This window comes from Chlamydotis macqueenii, chromosome 19 (genome assembly GCF_036417535.1).
Source record: "Chlamydotis macqueenii isolate bChlMac1 chromosome 19, bChlMac1.mat, whole genome shotgun sequence".
NCBI lineage: Eukaryota > Metazoa > Chordata > Aves > Otidiformes > Otididae > Chlamydotis > Chlamydotis macqueenii.
Genome location: NC_141574.1, coordinates 11,511,302 through 11,525,632, shown reverse-complemented (window position 1 = coordinate 11,525,632; position 14,331 = coordinate 11,511,302). Strand labels below are relative to the sequence as shown.

Genomic DNA, 14,331 nt, shown 5'->3' with positions numbered 1-14,331 from the left:
AAAGCCCCGTGTCTCACAGGTGATCTTGGAAAACAAGCTGTAATTGTATTTGTGCTAGATTTACATTTTATGTCATGAGAAGAGGATCAGGCCCCAGCTGGTTTGATAATTGATCAGACTTTTTTTTTTTTAATTTATTTGCATGCCCCTTTATTGATTTAGCAGTCTATATTCATACCTTTCTGTCTGTTTATTCCTGCATTCGTCAATATACCTTTTACTTGCACAGATAAGTTTGGGAGTAAAAATTGTTTTCCAGTCAATCCAATGCACTGTTTATTTTCCTTCAAGATTTGTATTTAAATTGCTGGTACCCTCTTTAACTTGTAACTTACGCTGTATTCTCCAAGCATGTCTTTTCTGCCTTTACCATATCAGAGCATTATGTGTGTCCACAACCAGGTGGGTAAAATGCGGTGAGACTTCTCTATAGCATTGCTCATAGTGTAATCAAAGCCTACTTCTAACTTCTCATCAAACTCTGGGGAAAAGAAAACTATATAGTATACAATTACGTGATGGAAAAACTTTGTGTCTCTCTTGTCAGATTCCCAGAGAGTAATTTTCTTCCGTTAGTACATGGTGAAATTTAGTCTTTTTTCACAGAGGTCTGTGATCCTATAAGAAAGTTATGGGATTAAACTGTGTACGTATGACCTCACATGTAAGTGTAAAATGCAAGCACAAAAATTGCTTAATACCTGGAGAAATGCCGTGTCCTGCTGGATTTACATTGGACTTCTGCACAGACTGAATGTCTGTGCTTCTGCCACTGGTAAGGTCTGAAAAGAGCGTTCTCAATTGAAAAAAGGTTTGTGGTAGTTTTTGTAGTTACACCAAAGCCCATATCAGTGTAAGGTAAGTTGTGAAACAGGAAAAAAACTATTTCCTTTTTTTCAGTACTTCTCCTATTTTGTGTTGTGTGTATTTTTAAAAGGGAGGGGATGAAGGGAAAAATAATATCAACCTTTGTTTTGCATTAAGACTAAAACTTGAATGTCTATCCATAGTTCAGAGCAAATTGCTTTCCTTTGAGCACTTAAAATTCAAATCATATGAGCATAATCAGATACACTCTGGAATGAGACAAATATAATATGGGATGGAAGGCTTTAACATACATAAATAAGCCTTGTTCTCCTTATAGTGGGAGCTGAATATGCATGGTTTAACAACAATGTTCAGCTTCATCTTTAGGAATCAGAGGTAACAGAAGAAAAGCCATCTGCTGTTCCCTTGCACCATACTGTCTGTGGGTTGGTCCAGTAAAATGAAAATCTGGAAGGTGTCAACATCCCCTATGCTCCAGCAAAAAGCTTGAAAGTTTCCAGTTCTCCCGAGTTAGGGATTTAGTACCAAGAAGAAGCTTGACATCTTCTAATGCCAATGTATTGACACTTTAAATCATACTCATTTGGATTTGTGTGGGTGGGGGAGAGACACCCCTCATTAGGTTCCGTTAATACGATACGTTTAACTGCACTGTTTCTTATGTATAGTCATGGTAATGAGATTTCTTTAACTTGCTTTTTCTTTCTTAACTAATAGCCAAGTAGAGAGAAAATGCCCCTCAGTTTCTATCTTAAAGTCATTTCTACACCTACACACTCTTGGATGAAACGTGGAGGGTTCTTTCCTCCCTTTTCACTTTGGAAAATTGTTTTTAGGATTATCTTGCTTATTGTTTTAAAGAAGTCTGTATCCTTATTAACTTACATGGGGCAAATAAAACCCAGATGTGTTTTGTGGTACCAGACAATGAGAAAAGTGCCCCAGGATGATCCAATTAGCATGTGTTTCTGATGAATGTAATTATTGTATTATCAAAGTGCAAAAAAAATATGCACTTCAGTTGACTTCTTTTTTCCAAAGCTTTTAAGTAGAGAAGACTGTTAGTTTTTGTGTCTAGTGTTAACCCAGAACATCAAAACAAGGGTCATTGGTCTCAAATAAAACAACAATAGTTTTTAGTTTAATAGATAATAATAAAGCTTTTGTTTGTGGAAATTATTGACCCATATATATTGTACTTTGGATACAAAGGATCATATACTGTAGCGCACCAAAGGAAACATGGGCCAACAGGTAAGTTAAGCTGGACTGTCCAAGCACATCTGCTACAGAAAGCAGAAACAAAGGCGGAAGCAGGTTTTATTCAGAAATAAAAAAAAACTGAGGAATGGCTTAAGTAGTTTATGTTTACTGTTTAAATCCGAGTATCAATGGAATCTTTGTGAGTTTAGGCCGTGGTACCTAGTGTGTATGTAATGGAGAGAATACTTGTTAGAATCTGCTTTAAGAACCATGATGATGGCAGGCACTCAGGTTTGGTGGGTGGAGGGTCATATGTCTGCAATGTTTGTGGATGCTGTGCATGCTACAGCAAAGCAAAAATTACTTTTGGATCCTTTTATTCTATAGAGAGCCTCCTGGGGTCACTGAGCGTTTAAGGAAACGTTTGTAAACCTGACATTTCCCAGTAATACAAGATCATTTCTCTAATATCTGCATGATGGTTCCATCCTAGTAACTCATTATGCACTTCCAGTAGTAGTGGTGAAGGCTGAAACCTTACCTAGTTTTATGCTATAACTAGGTAAATTTCTGAATGGCAGAGTTGGAGACTGTATTCTTACGTTCTTTTATTGCCTCTATGTTAGTGCTTCTTGAAAAGCAGAAAGTAAAGGGAAAACGCACGTGCTCTGGGAAGGGCATTCATTCTGCCTGCTTTGGCCACCCAGTTTGCTGTGAAGTCAGTGGAGAGGGTTGGGAATTTCCATCAAGCAATTCAGCCTAGCTCCTACCTAACCAGGATCATCAGAATGGCCATTGGTTAAACAGGCTTTCCAATTAGGTGCCTTCTGCAAAATGGGACACATGTGAGTAACCACTGAATGAGTGTTAATGAGGCAAAGTTGTTGAGGAGTTCTAAGTGCCTCTCTAAGTTCTTTCTTGGTTAGGAGCAACTTGTCTTCCACTTCTTTCACAGGTGCGAGGATGTTCAGTAGATTTTGTTGAAAAGCCATTTTCTTTGTTGCTGGAATCTGTTTCACCTGTCTTGGCACTCCTTGTCAGAGCGGACACTTTCCTGTCCTTTTTACGTATTACTAAATAGTAGTCAGCAAAGAAGAGACAGAGGTTAAAAATGTTCTGGTTCTCCTATAAGCCTTTTGTCCTGGTCTGACTTTATTGTTTTCTGTGGGATCAGTCCAGTCTATAATTGGTGCATCTGAAAAAAGATTTGGACATACTATTAATATTGCTGCGCCCTAAGAAATCGTAGCTAGATACTTTCTGGAAGATCTCCCAGTTGTCTTTGATATTTTTTGCATTGCAAATTGTCATTGTCTTTCATCAAAGACAGGTTATAAGGTAGATTGTATCTCATTGAAAACTCAGATCAGGTAATTGGAAAATAGTAGAATTTTAGGGAAAAAAACCCTCACCTTTTTAGCTTTAAAATAAAGGTTATTTGAATTTGAATTATGTGAATTTTTAACATTGTCCAGCTGTCTATGATTTCAGGAGACTGAGAGAGATATTTAGAATATGACTGGAGTTTGAATTATGGTAAAAGCTTTTTCTCTTATCTGACTGCAAAGAATGATTGTTGCTAGTATTCTCTGAGCATCATGCGCCCAGCCAAATTCACGTTAAAGGATGCACGTGGTTCATTGGTTTGCAACACAGAGCAGAAATCAAAACCTAAATAACCGAGTAGTTTATTTTTAAACAACAGACCCAGTTCCCAAGATTGTCAGGTTCTTTGGCAGTTGTACAGTTTCTCTGTTTATGGCAACTTGTTTCCATTTCTTGCGTTGGTCTGCTTCTCAAGTCTTTGTGGCAATTTCTGAGGGATTTCTGTTCCTTTTTTTTAATGCTTAGTTTTGGTTAGCACCTTTTTTTTTCCCCAAAAAGTACAAGAGCTTGTGGATTTTAAAGAACTGGACAGAGTTTGGTAATAAGCTGGTGATGGAAACTCTACTGGGGAGCTGGAAAGGAGAAAGAAACTCCTGTGATGCTTCCTTTCCAAGCAATGCTCTTGCTCCACCTTAAAAAAAAAGAAGAAAAACTAAAAATGTGATTTGCACATGGGCTGGTGACTCAGACAAACATAAATTGTGAGCATATTCCCAAAGGCTCTAGCTAATCAGTTGTGCTATCCAATTTGGCCCTGAGTGGGTTCGGTTCAGCAGATGTTTGCATAGTTACAGCGTGCCGGTGGGACGCTGTGTTGTGCAATGTTGCATTACATTACTCAGAGCTCTAAAAACCTATCCCAAGGAGAATAAGTGGAGCACCAGCAGTATTAGTATAGAGATGATGGAAAACCAATATCTGGCCTAGATAAGGCCGGCTATTTCGCTATGCAATAGGACTGATTTTCACCCCAGACATTACCTTCAGAACAACTGTGGAATTAGTTATACCAGCACATTCTCTGGGCTCATATTCTCAGGTAGAGCCCTTAAAACCGGTAAATTTTCCCTCATTGCCTGGTTTATACGCAATGGCAGCAATCCCAAGTAGCCTATGTTTTGTTCTTTGGGGTAGTCAAATCTGTGATGATGTTGACTCTCTTCAGGTGGGACTGTGTTCAGAGACTCCGCTCCAGGAGAGTACGGTAAGACCTGTTAGTTTCCACAGGAGAGAAACAAGCAGATTAGATCAAAAGTATCATTTGAAATAGATTTAAGAAATCTAACCACTAATGTTACAGAAGTGATGTAATAATTTACTGCACATCCTGTACACAGTGGTGTTGGTAAATAAAGAGTTCTTCTTGCAAATAGATTAAGTTGCTCAGTTGTTTCTAGTTCTTGACTGTTGAAGCCAAACATTTAAATGTATTTTGCTTTTGTAAAAGTGTGTATCCATCTGAAATACTATGAGGTCTACAAAGGCACTACAGCAGTGGCTGTTTGGATGGCACCACACTTAATAAACTGTCATGTCCCCTGTGAATACAGTTGAAAAGACATTCCTTGTTATCCTGTGTTTGGCACTATAAATCACTGTTAACAAACCCTAATTTGCTTAGTAGGGTAATGAATGATCTCCAATTTTCTCACTGTAATTAGTTTTACCAACTATTATTGTGGAGGGTATACTGAAATCCATTTTAGCTCCACTTTAAAATCTCTGTGTGCCCATTATTTGTGGAAGTGCAGCTGATGACAGAGGTTATGAATCTTCTGACAGCAAATTCAGATTCAAGAAAAGTGCACACGATCCTCAGTAGAAATCTCTCTAGACTTGGTTGTTATGTGTTAGTGTTTGCAGACCTCAGTGGAGCAGATCTGGTGTGGAGCAATGAGACTTGGAAACCCTTGTGTTTCTTTATCTGAAATCTTTTAGGTGTTGTCTTTTTCTTTTCCAGGAGCCGTTGAAAATATCGTGCATTGTAACAGCTGCTGTAAGGGAGGCATCAACATTGCCAACTAAATACATTACGTGTAATAAAATCTACCTCAGGTCTATTAATTTTCCCATGTATAAACTATAGTGCTGTTCCTAGGGACAACTGAGACTCATTAAAATGAGTTTGCTAACAATATGAGCATCAAAACAAGAACAGTGAAAGCAGGCCCCTATATATCTCCAGCATTCTGCTAATCATGATGAGAATAGCTGGAGCAAAACAACTGTTTTTTGAGAGCTCTGTATTTTTGTAGAGGTTAAGAAAAACACGTATTATTAAATCAATAATTGAGGAATGTTTAGGCAAGCAGATTAAATTACCTGGGTTGGAATTTGGTCAAGACAAGTCTCAGATAATTTTGAACAGAAATGATGAAGGTCTGAGTTATTTTTCCAGCCCTTCCTCACACATTGTAGAACCCTGCCCCAATGCATGCTCATGCTTTTTTTTTTTTATAGAAATGCTTTGAATTTAAAATATTATTCATTACAGTTGTTCTTTGAATAGAGTGAAACTTTATTGTCCAAGTCTTAAACAAGGAGAGCAAGGCACAGCAGCAGTTTCTTACCCAACTAAGCAAAGCTGAGATCAGATTTCAGAATTTCAGGTCTTTCAGGTTTGCCCTTTCATTGCTGAAGCACAGATTTTCATCCTCTGTCTGAAGAATGCAATGATTAATTTCTTTAGGACAGGCCCCAGGTAGATTTGGTGATTCGGGAGATGATGTGCCGAAGGGATTATCCCTGATGATTGAGCAGTGCTGAGTTAGAGTGTGCTTCTTGGCTGTCTTGGGAGGCCTTCACGCTCCTTGCCCAAGCCAACTCCTGCTTTAGTTATTAGAATTGAGCAGTTCTGTGCTGTCTGTGTAATATCTTCGGTTCAGTTTTGCCCTTTCGTGTGGTTCCTTTGTTTTTTTACTGGCATGATGTTAAATTTAGTGCTCTTGTGTTTCTTCACCAAACGCTTTGAGCTCCTTGGTCCATTTTCCTTCTGCTTCTGTGTATGGTTTTCCACTCACCTTGTTGGAATCATCTTTTTCCCAGGGATAACAAACGTGATGAACGGAGATGGCTTAAAGAAAGGAAGAAAGGAAGGGAGAAAAGAAGGAAAAAGAGAATTTTATGTATTTGAAGGGGTGATATGAAAATCTCTATTATTTGCCTGAAGGGTTTCTAACTTGTGTTATTGGCAGACGAGAGGAGTGTTGCAAGTGGTTGATAGATAGCTTTATTTACAGTTTGAAAACCATGGGGCATACTCAGTGCATACTTTTGATGGTATTTCAGGTGAACTTCCATAATAATCTTTTTCCAACAAAAATAAATTTACAAAAATCGAGACATGATAATTTCTAAGAAAATTTTTAATTTTGTGGTTTCCTCTTCTAGAGTTTATAAGATTTATATAAGTAGCAGAAAGACTTAAGATTTGCTGTCAGTCTGAATTTGGTCTCTAATGCCCCGTGTTACACGTAGCTTGTGTTTTGCTCATCAGCTCTTGCAAAGCAAAATAATTTTTGTGTGTCTCTGTTACCCCTCTTTTTCTCTTTCTCTTTTCCATAACGTGACACAAATTGCACATGTGAGTCTGAATAATAAAGAATTGCTTCACTGATTGCTAAACATGCATTATGGTGCTTTTAAACTCATTTCAGGTCATCGTACTGCCAATTAGGTTGATTGCAAGCAGTTAAACTGTCATGATTCTATATACAAAGCCTTCGTCTTCCAAGGATCTCAGTTTCGTGTCGTTAAAACAGAATGCTCAATCGCATTGAGTTTATTTGTTGTATGTTTTACATTTTGGAGGAAAGATGGTGTTGGGTCTCTAGAGGAGATTCTGTGTCACTCCAGTCCTGGTTTTGTAATGTATTTAAAGGTAGCTGACCATGTTCCGCATGAAACGAGTCAGTTTGCTCTTGTTACTGAAGTTTTGAACTTGGAATTCTTTTGAAACTCAAGTGGAAAGAGCAACACTGGACTGTTTCTGATGCAAATTGTCTGCTGATGTTATTGTTTGAGGTGGGGTTTTCCTCCTGTTAATATAAAATGAACGTTTTCTTCTATGTACATTTATAATAACTGGAAAACTTTGCAAAATTTGTGCATTATGTAACTTGAGAATTTGTAGAATAGCACACTCTTGTGCAAAAAGAAGGGATTATGGTAAAAAGGACTTGATAAAATCTGATGAGTTCCCTGGAAAAAAGAGTTTGTGGTGGTGATTGGGTCAGCGCTGTGCTGGAGACACCAAAATGCTGAGTGTTGTGCCAAGATGGCATGAAAGTTCATCCTGCTGTCAAGCAGGAGAGCTGTGTGCCGTTCAGGTCTGCCATGCAGAGATGGAATGCAGAGGTGCTGTGCAAACACGGTGACCTTGGAAATCACCAGTGCTGTCACTTGAGCTGATAGGGTTGCTCTGGACAAAGATGGAGCAAAAGCCTCTAAGGAAACAGGAGTATGCCAGATGGATGGATTAGCGATGAGGAGAAGCCATGTGATGGTATTATTTTGGTGTGAGCTTCCATAGACTTTTTATTTTGCCATTTTTTTCTGGAGAAATACTCTCTCCCTCTCACTTTCTCATGTTTTGGAAGAATAACTAGTTTAGGCTATATCATATCGTTTGTTCTTTTAAACAATAGATTTTTTTTCTTCTTGTGAAACCTACAAGTAAGGAACTACTGGTATACTTAGGTGGGGAAAACACTCCCTTCGTACTGCAGGCACTCTGTTCCAAAACTTTCTTGGTGCACAACTTGTCCTACGAGAGCGGTTACTGTGAGGCGGTTATTAGTGTATTCTTCTTTTGAGTCACTTGGAGGGATGGTAGGATTGTACCTGAGGCGGAGAACACATCTCCTGATTGCAAGAATTGAGGCTGAATTTCACAGAAAAGAGTCCAGTCCTCTTTCTCAGCCTTTTATGTCAGAACTCAAAATTGCTGTCTGATAAAATGTAGGACACCAGATTGAATTACTTCATTGAACCACTGCTGTCCCCTGTTAATGGTAATTGCACGGATATAGCAGTCTTTCTTGGCAATATCTCAGATATTTACCTCCCACTGTTTTTCAATTCAAACCTTTGATGAAAATATTCCCAGTACTTCTTTAAAGCAGACACCCAACTGTCTTTCTTGACAAAGGCAAGGTCTTTAAATCAGATCCTGACAATTTGTGACACAGCAGTCTATCTAAATCACCTTTTACCTATGTCACTGTGCCATTTCCTGAAAAAAAAGTGTCCATCAGAGGAAAGTTGCTGAAGGCTTGGTGCTCGGAGAGTCTGCGTGTGTGCCAGCGTGGAGCTGGAAGATTTGTGTGTTTGTTTCAGTGGAAGTAATTAGATGAAGGCTTGTAAAGTTGCAATGCGTGCTGTAATGGTTCGTTATAAATATTTGGGGGTACTTTGTCTGTAGGAGAAACATTTTTAGGTTACTGCTGTTCTCAGACGGTTAGGAAGTGAAGATTTTTTGACAGCTTTTCCTTTAGCAATGGTAAATCTGTTTAAAAAAAAAAAACAACAACACAAATCAGGGTAAATGTTTTCTTCTTTGCTACACCTGAGGGTTAATGCGCGTTCAGCTGAAGTAGCTTATTCACCTCCGGAAATCTCATCTCACTTGATGTTCTGAACTCTGCCTCCCACAGAGACGCGGACGCCACATCCACCGTTCGCTCTGGCGAATGCTATTGTTTCAAGCCGCCTTGCATCATGATGAGTAGTCCTTTGACTCATGCAATCAGATCGGTGCAGCTTTCATTACTGAGGAGCCCGCTGTCTAGCTCTGCTGCAAGATGGCGACCCTTCACTGACGCTAGAGGGTTTTCCAACAGATCTCTCTGTGTTACTGAGTGCTTTTGGTACAAACTCAAGTTGGCATACAACATCAGTGGAGTTGGCCATATTGTGTAGCATCGCTGTAAAATAATTTCTAGGAAAAATCTGTGAAAATAACTTGCTTGTGAATGAAGAGAGTGTAGTATGTATGAGTATTTATGATGAATGTTTTAGCTGTTCATTTTATTCAGTGACCCATATACCAGTGCTCTTCAGCACAGAGACAGTGCGTGCCTGGGCATTTGGTTAAATAAGTTTCTGCCTATGACTGTAATAGAACTTGTTGATATTTATAGCATTGACTAATTCTTCACCTTAGCAGAAGAAAAGAGATTGTTGTTCAGTGGCAGAATAGACACTAGCTTTAGTAAAAAAACATCATGAGATAAGTTCCTTAGCAAAGTGTTAATCCTTCCCAAGGAGGATGGGTCTGTCAGGGATGGCGATGAAAGATGCGCTTGGAGGGGAAAAAAAGGACTGTTCTACCCAGCACAAGTGTGTGTGCCAGGCTGGTGCAGAGACTGAAGTTCATGTTTGGAGTGGCATCACTGTAGCGCATGATGACACTTGTGCCATTTGGAAATGAAAGAAGCCGTTTAAACAAAGGGCTAGACTGCTGGCTGTACCAGTGAATGCTAGAGCAATATGTTGCAGTTTCAAGGAATCATTTCTGATGCCAGATGGAAGGGTTTTCATGGTGCATAGTTGAAAGAAAAGGTAGAAAGAAAAGAGATAGATTTAAGTTTTTTAAAACACTTTAAAAAAATTCTTCTAGAAGAAATGCTCTTGCAGTTTTGAGTTCCCTCTGCTGTGATGAGAAATGGAGAAGGGAAGAGAACTGCTGCCTCTTTTCCCGCTCCTGTGCTTACCTTTTGATTTCTCAGATGGCTTCTGAAGATGGAAATAACGATGTTCAGACAAACAGTTTAATGGCATTGCCACACTTACGATATCCAGATTCCACTTTCTTTTCTTTGATGAAACATGGCCCTAAAGGTAACAGTTGAGGTATTTGTACTATGGTGCTTTTGCACGGCAGCAGCAGAAGCCCCAAAAATTTTCTAACTGCGGCCTCTGTTTCTGTAGAGAAGCACACCTGCACACAGAGATTGGAGAACTGGCAGCGCAGATGCTGGAAAAAGGAATGTGTTTTGGGGCTTTCAGGAAGGCTCTGATGCTAGCTGGTCCATCTGCAGAGAGATCACTTACACCTGGTGATAAGCCATGCTGCTCTTCTCTCTTCCTGCCTCCCCCACAATATTAACATCTGGCTTGCAGGATCGTTTCCACCTTGAAGTGGCAGCTGTGGCAGAGGCAGTGTGCTTTCACAGCAGAGAACGGAAGCGCAAGCAGACCTGAACCCATGCTGGCAAATCCATGTAGGCACCTTCTGAAAGCACTGTGTCTTCTGGTGTTTGCTTAGAGTTGCCAGCTTGGAAAAGGCAGCCCTGAAGCCTAGGATGCTGTTAAACACCACCGAGGACTTGTTTGCTCCCTCCCCGTTCCCTCTTCCCCACTGAACACAAACTGTGAGAAGTCCAAGAACCGCTGCGGTGCCAACAAGAGCAAAATTACTTGCAGCTGGTGAATGCCACCTGCTCCTGCCGAACTTCAGCCAAAGCAGTTTCCTCCCCAGGGTGCCCTGGAGTGGGGAATCCAAAAGCTGTTCAGAGCAGGGCGATATTTAGCATGGATGGGGAAGAGATACTGCAATTCTCGCTTGAGAGCAGAATGTGTTACGCAGGAGGTCTCTGGTAGTAATGGCTGTCTCTCCTTTCTCTTTGCAAGCTCCCTCACATCACCCCTTCTGTGTTCTTCCAGTATGAGTCTTAATTCAACCCTCTCTCCTTTTACATGACCTCCCATTTCCGCATCCAAGCGAATGCAAATACAGTGTTGTTAAAAAAAAAAAAAAAGTGCTGCAAATGCTAGCAAGAGCAGAGTGTCCTCCTTGAAGGCTCTCTGATGCATTCATGCGATGTCACCTGCTGACACTGTGTTTTCTTCTGTGGTAGAAGCACTCCTTCACCCTGAGGGAGGAAAAGAAACACCCTTCCTTGTGATTCCCACTCTATTTCTTCATAGCCTTCCTCATTCATCCCTAGCATCATTGGCTTGCCCGTTGTTTCCCAGTAATTTGCAGATTATTTTATGATTTTGGTTTACTAAGTACATATTGCTTTATTACGTTAGCTGTGGAATAGAAACAGTAAATAAAAGGATGAAATTGTTATGAATTCTTATCAGGAGGCCACTTAGCAGCCCTCTGAACACCATGTGCTTTCTTACAGAGTGCTTCAGCAGTTCAGAGGGCTTTGTTCTAACTGAATCAGTAGAAGTTTCGCTGTGTTTAACTAGTGTCCAGATGTCAGCGTTCATTTACTTAAAGGAAGAATTTGAAGAACACTAGTGTTGAGTTGACCTGCTAACAGTTTTGTCACGTCTGTGCCTGGCTTTAGGCATAGGGAGCTCAGTGAGAGGTCTTATATAGCAGGCAGTTGCTTAGGTCCCTTTCAGAGTCAAAGCCTAAATTTATTGGTTTTGTTGGTTACAACATCATTAGTTATTACTTCTTACTTTCATTTCTGCAGTTCAATTCCCAGTGTTTCTTTCTTCTTTCCTCTGCTTTGCTGTCATTGTCTGATTTTCATAACCCTGCTATGAATTTGCTCTTCCTTCATTTCTCGGCTCACTTGTAAAGTCCTTCTTGTTACCTATCTGCAGTACAAATGCCTGGAGTGATAATAAGTAAGTCTTCTTTATTATTTCTTGAAAATATAATCTAGGATGTTTCTCTGAAGGTAAGTTTGCTGCAACTTGTTTAACAAGATAAAGCTTCAGACAGCATATGAGATAGCTGTGATACTCATCCTGTCATACGCTCACTTGCGCATAGAAGTTCAGATACGGAATTAATTATATTATTCTTTTGCTATTGTAGCCTTGTTTCCTAAAACTTCTCTAGGTCCTCTCTAGGGACCTTTGTGACTGGAGTCTCCCACCTGATGTTAATGATGAATATGTATGTGAATAATGGAAACACAGGGAGTTTAGAGAAGTGGCAATCCCTAGAAATTCCACTGACACTCAGTTCTGTTTCTTCCATCTTTCTCTTCCTCATTGCACATTGCCAGGAAATTTGTTGATTCTGATACAGGACACCTCTTTGGAGGGACTGATCATTTCCTTTCTGTGCGTACCCCAGAGGGATGTGAAATGCCTGTTCCCTGTAAAAGGACGATTGTGCTGCCTAGAAGCGCATGGAAAGGCAGCACGGTAAAAATAGGTCACAGCCATTATCTAGAGGTCATTGCATCAAACCTCCGTTTTGCAGTTTTCCCTTGAAAAACAGCTTCCCTGGCCCAGGAGGTCTGTTTCTCTCCCGTGTTTCTGTGCTCATGCTTTCCTCAGTGCTTAGGGCCTGAATAGGGATGTGTTTTTTCCCTTTGTTCTTTTTCAATTTCTGTGTCAGCTGACTGTGTTCGTATAACTAGAAAGCAGTAAAGTATTTTATCTATTGACTGCTGCATCTAAAATAGATTAAATTAGTGTTTATTTAACTTTTTACTGCTGACTTACAAAATTACTTTTAGTCTGGTTTGACTGTATAACTTTTTATATTAATTTATTGCCGTGCTCTGCTTTGATTGCTTTTTTGCAGTGGTATCAAATTGTGTGCTACTTTAATATTTTCTCCAAGATGTTCTCTTGATTAATTCTACGTCAGATATTTATACCACCAAGAGGGAAACTGCTTAGAAATTCAGTTTCTTAATAAATACCTATTTTTAAAGCTCATATTTCTCTGAATTAAGGTGACTCGATTTAACTGTAGTTAATCACACTTTGTTTCATGAAGCTTTTGCGGATACACTGGAAGAAAATAGTTTCCTGCATCATGCCTCACGCATATGGCATAGTTGATACAGGATCAAAGGGGAGGTGATTTTGGGATGATGTGCAAAGCATATTGGTTTAAATTTCTATATAGTACCAGAATGATTTCTATTTTGGTACTATGGCAGGATCTCAGTAAGAGGCTGAGCGTTCCTTTCATTAGTTTCTATATATGTACATTAACAGTCTTGTCTAGAACAGCTCATAGCTGAAGTTAACTTTGAAGTTTGAGGTGAGAAAAAATAAACCACTGGACAGGAAAAGATGTCGCACAAAAATACTGTGTGTAAATAACTAAGTGGTCTTCAAAATCAGAAGCCAGTTCACGGGTGCTGTCTGTAGGCATTAGTCAGTGTGTTTATGGATGTGAAAAGGCACAAAATTAAAAAGAAAAGCTGTACAAGTCTAGTAGCAGGATTTCAAGTTTTGTGTTGACCTGTCTAGTTCCACTGGCTTCACCAGAGCTGGGCCAGGTGACTCCAGCTGATGACCTGGTCTGCCTTAGCGAGTGATAGTGCAATCACTAGATGTGTAGGGACTGACGTACTTCTCAAATCGTATTTTTCTGTGTAACTTCCTAGGAAGATACTACTTTTTTGTTTGTAGTTGTGGTTTAGTTTTTGCTTGTTTTGCTCTAGTTTGCACACAGCAAAGCTGATGTTTTCATGCGCTCTTAATTTTTTTTCTTAGCCTAGCTCGTTACACTTGACCTTTCTTTACACCAAAAAACAATCCAATAATTGTAATTCTTCTTGAAGCACACCATTTTTTAACTGATCCTATTTGTCAGGTACTAATTTTTGAAAGAAATCATGATATATTACTATAAAGTATAGAGCATGTGTGTGAATCCTGCGGACGTGTCCTTTAGCCGTGTCAGCTGCAGTGGCTCTCGCTGGCTGAAGGCTGCTGCCTATCCCACGACTGCTCCTGCACCTCCTTCGCTGCTCAGAGGTGAGCAGACTTAACCACATCTGTAGTGTTTGGCTTGTTTGAGCCAATTGGTTGGTTTTGTCTGGGGTGGATGAAGGTACCCTCACATCATCCCTTCTGTCTGCCCTGTACGTGCGGTGACTTGCGACGGAGGAGCAGTAGCAACCCGTAGGGCGTTTGCAGTGTCTTCAACTGCAGCAGCTGTTTGTAAAGTAAACATCTGTCCTGGCCTCAGTC

At 39.9% G+C, this 14,331-nt stretch overlaps 1 protein-coding gene across 5 annotated transcripts in view; it reads left to right on the top strand.

The window, feature by feature from the left end:
- The window catches only part of AUTS2 (activator of transcription and developmental regulator AUTS2), a 779,256-nt gene that overhangs the window by 358,307 nt on the left and 406,618 nt on the right, over positions 1 to 14,331 (top strand). The window lies entirely within an intron of this gene.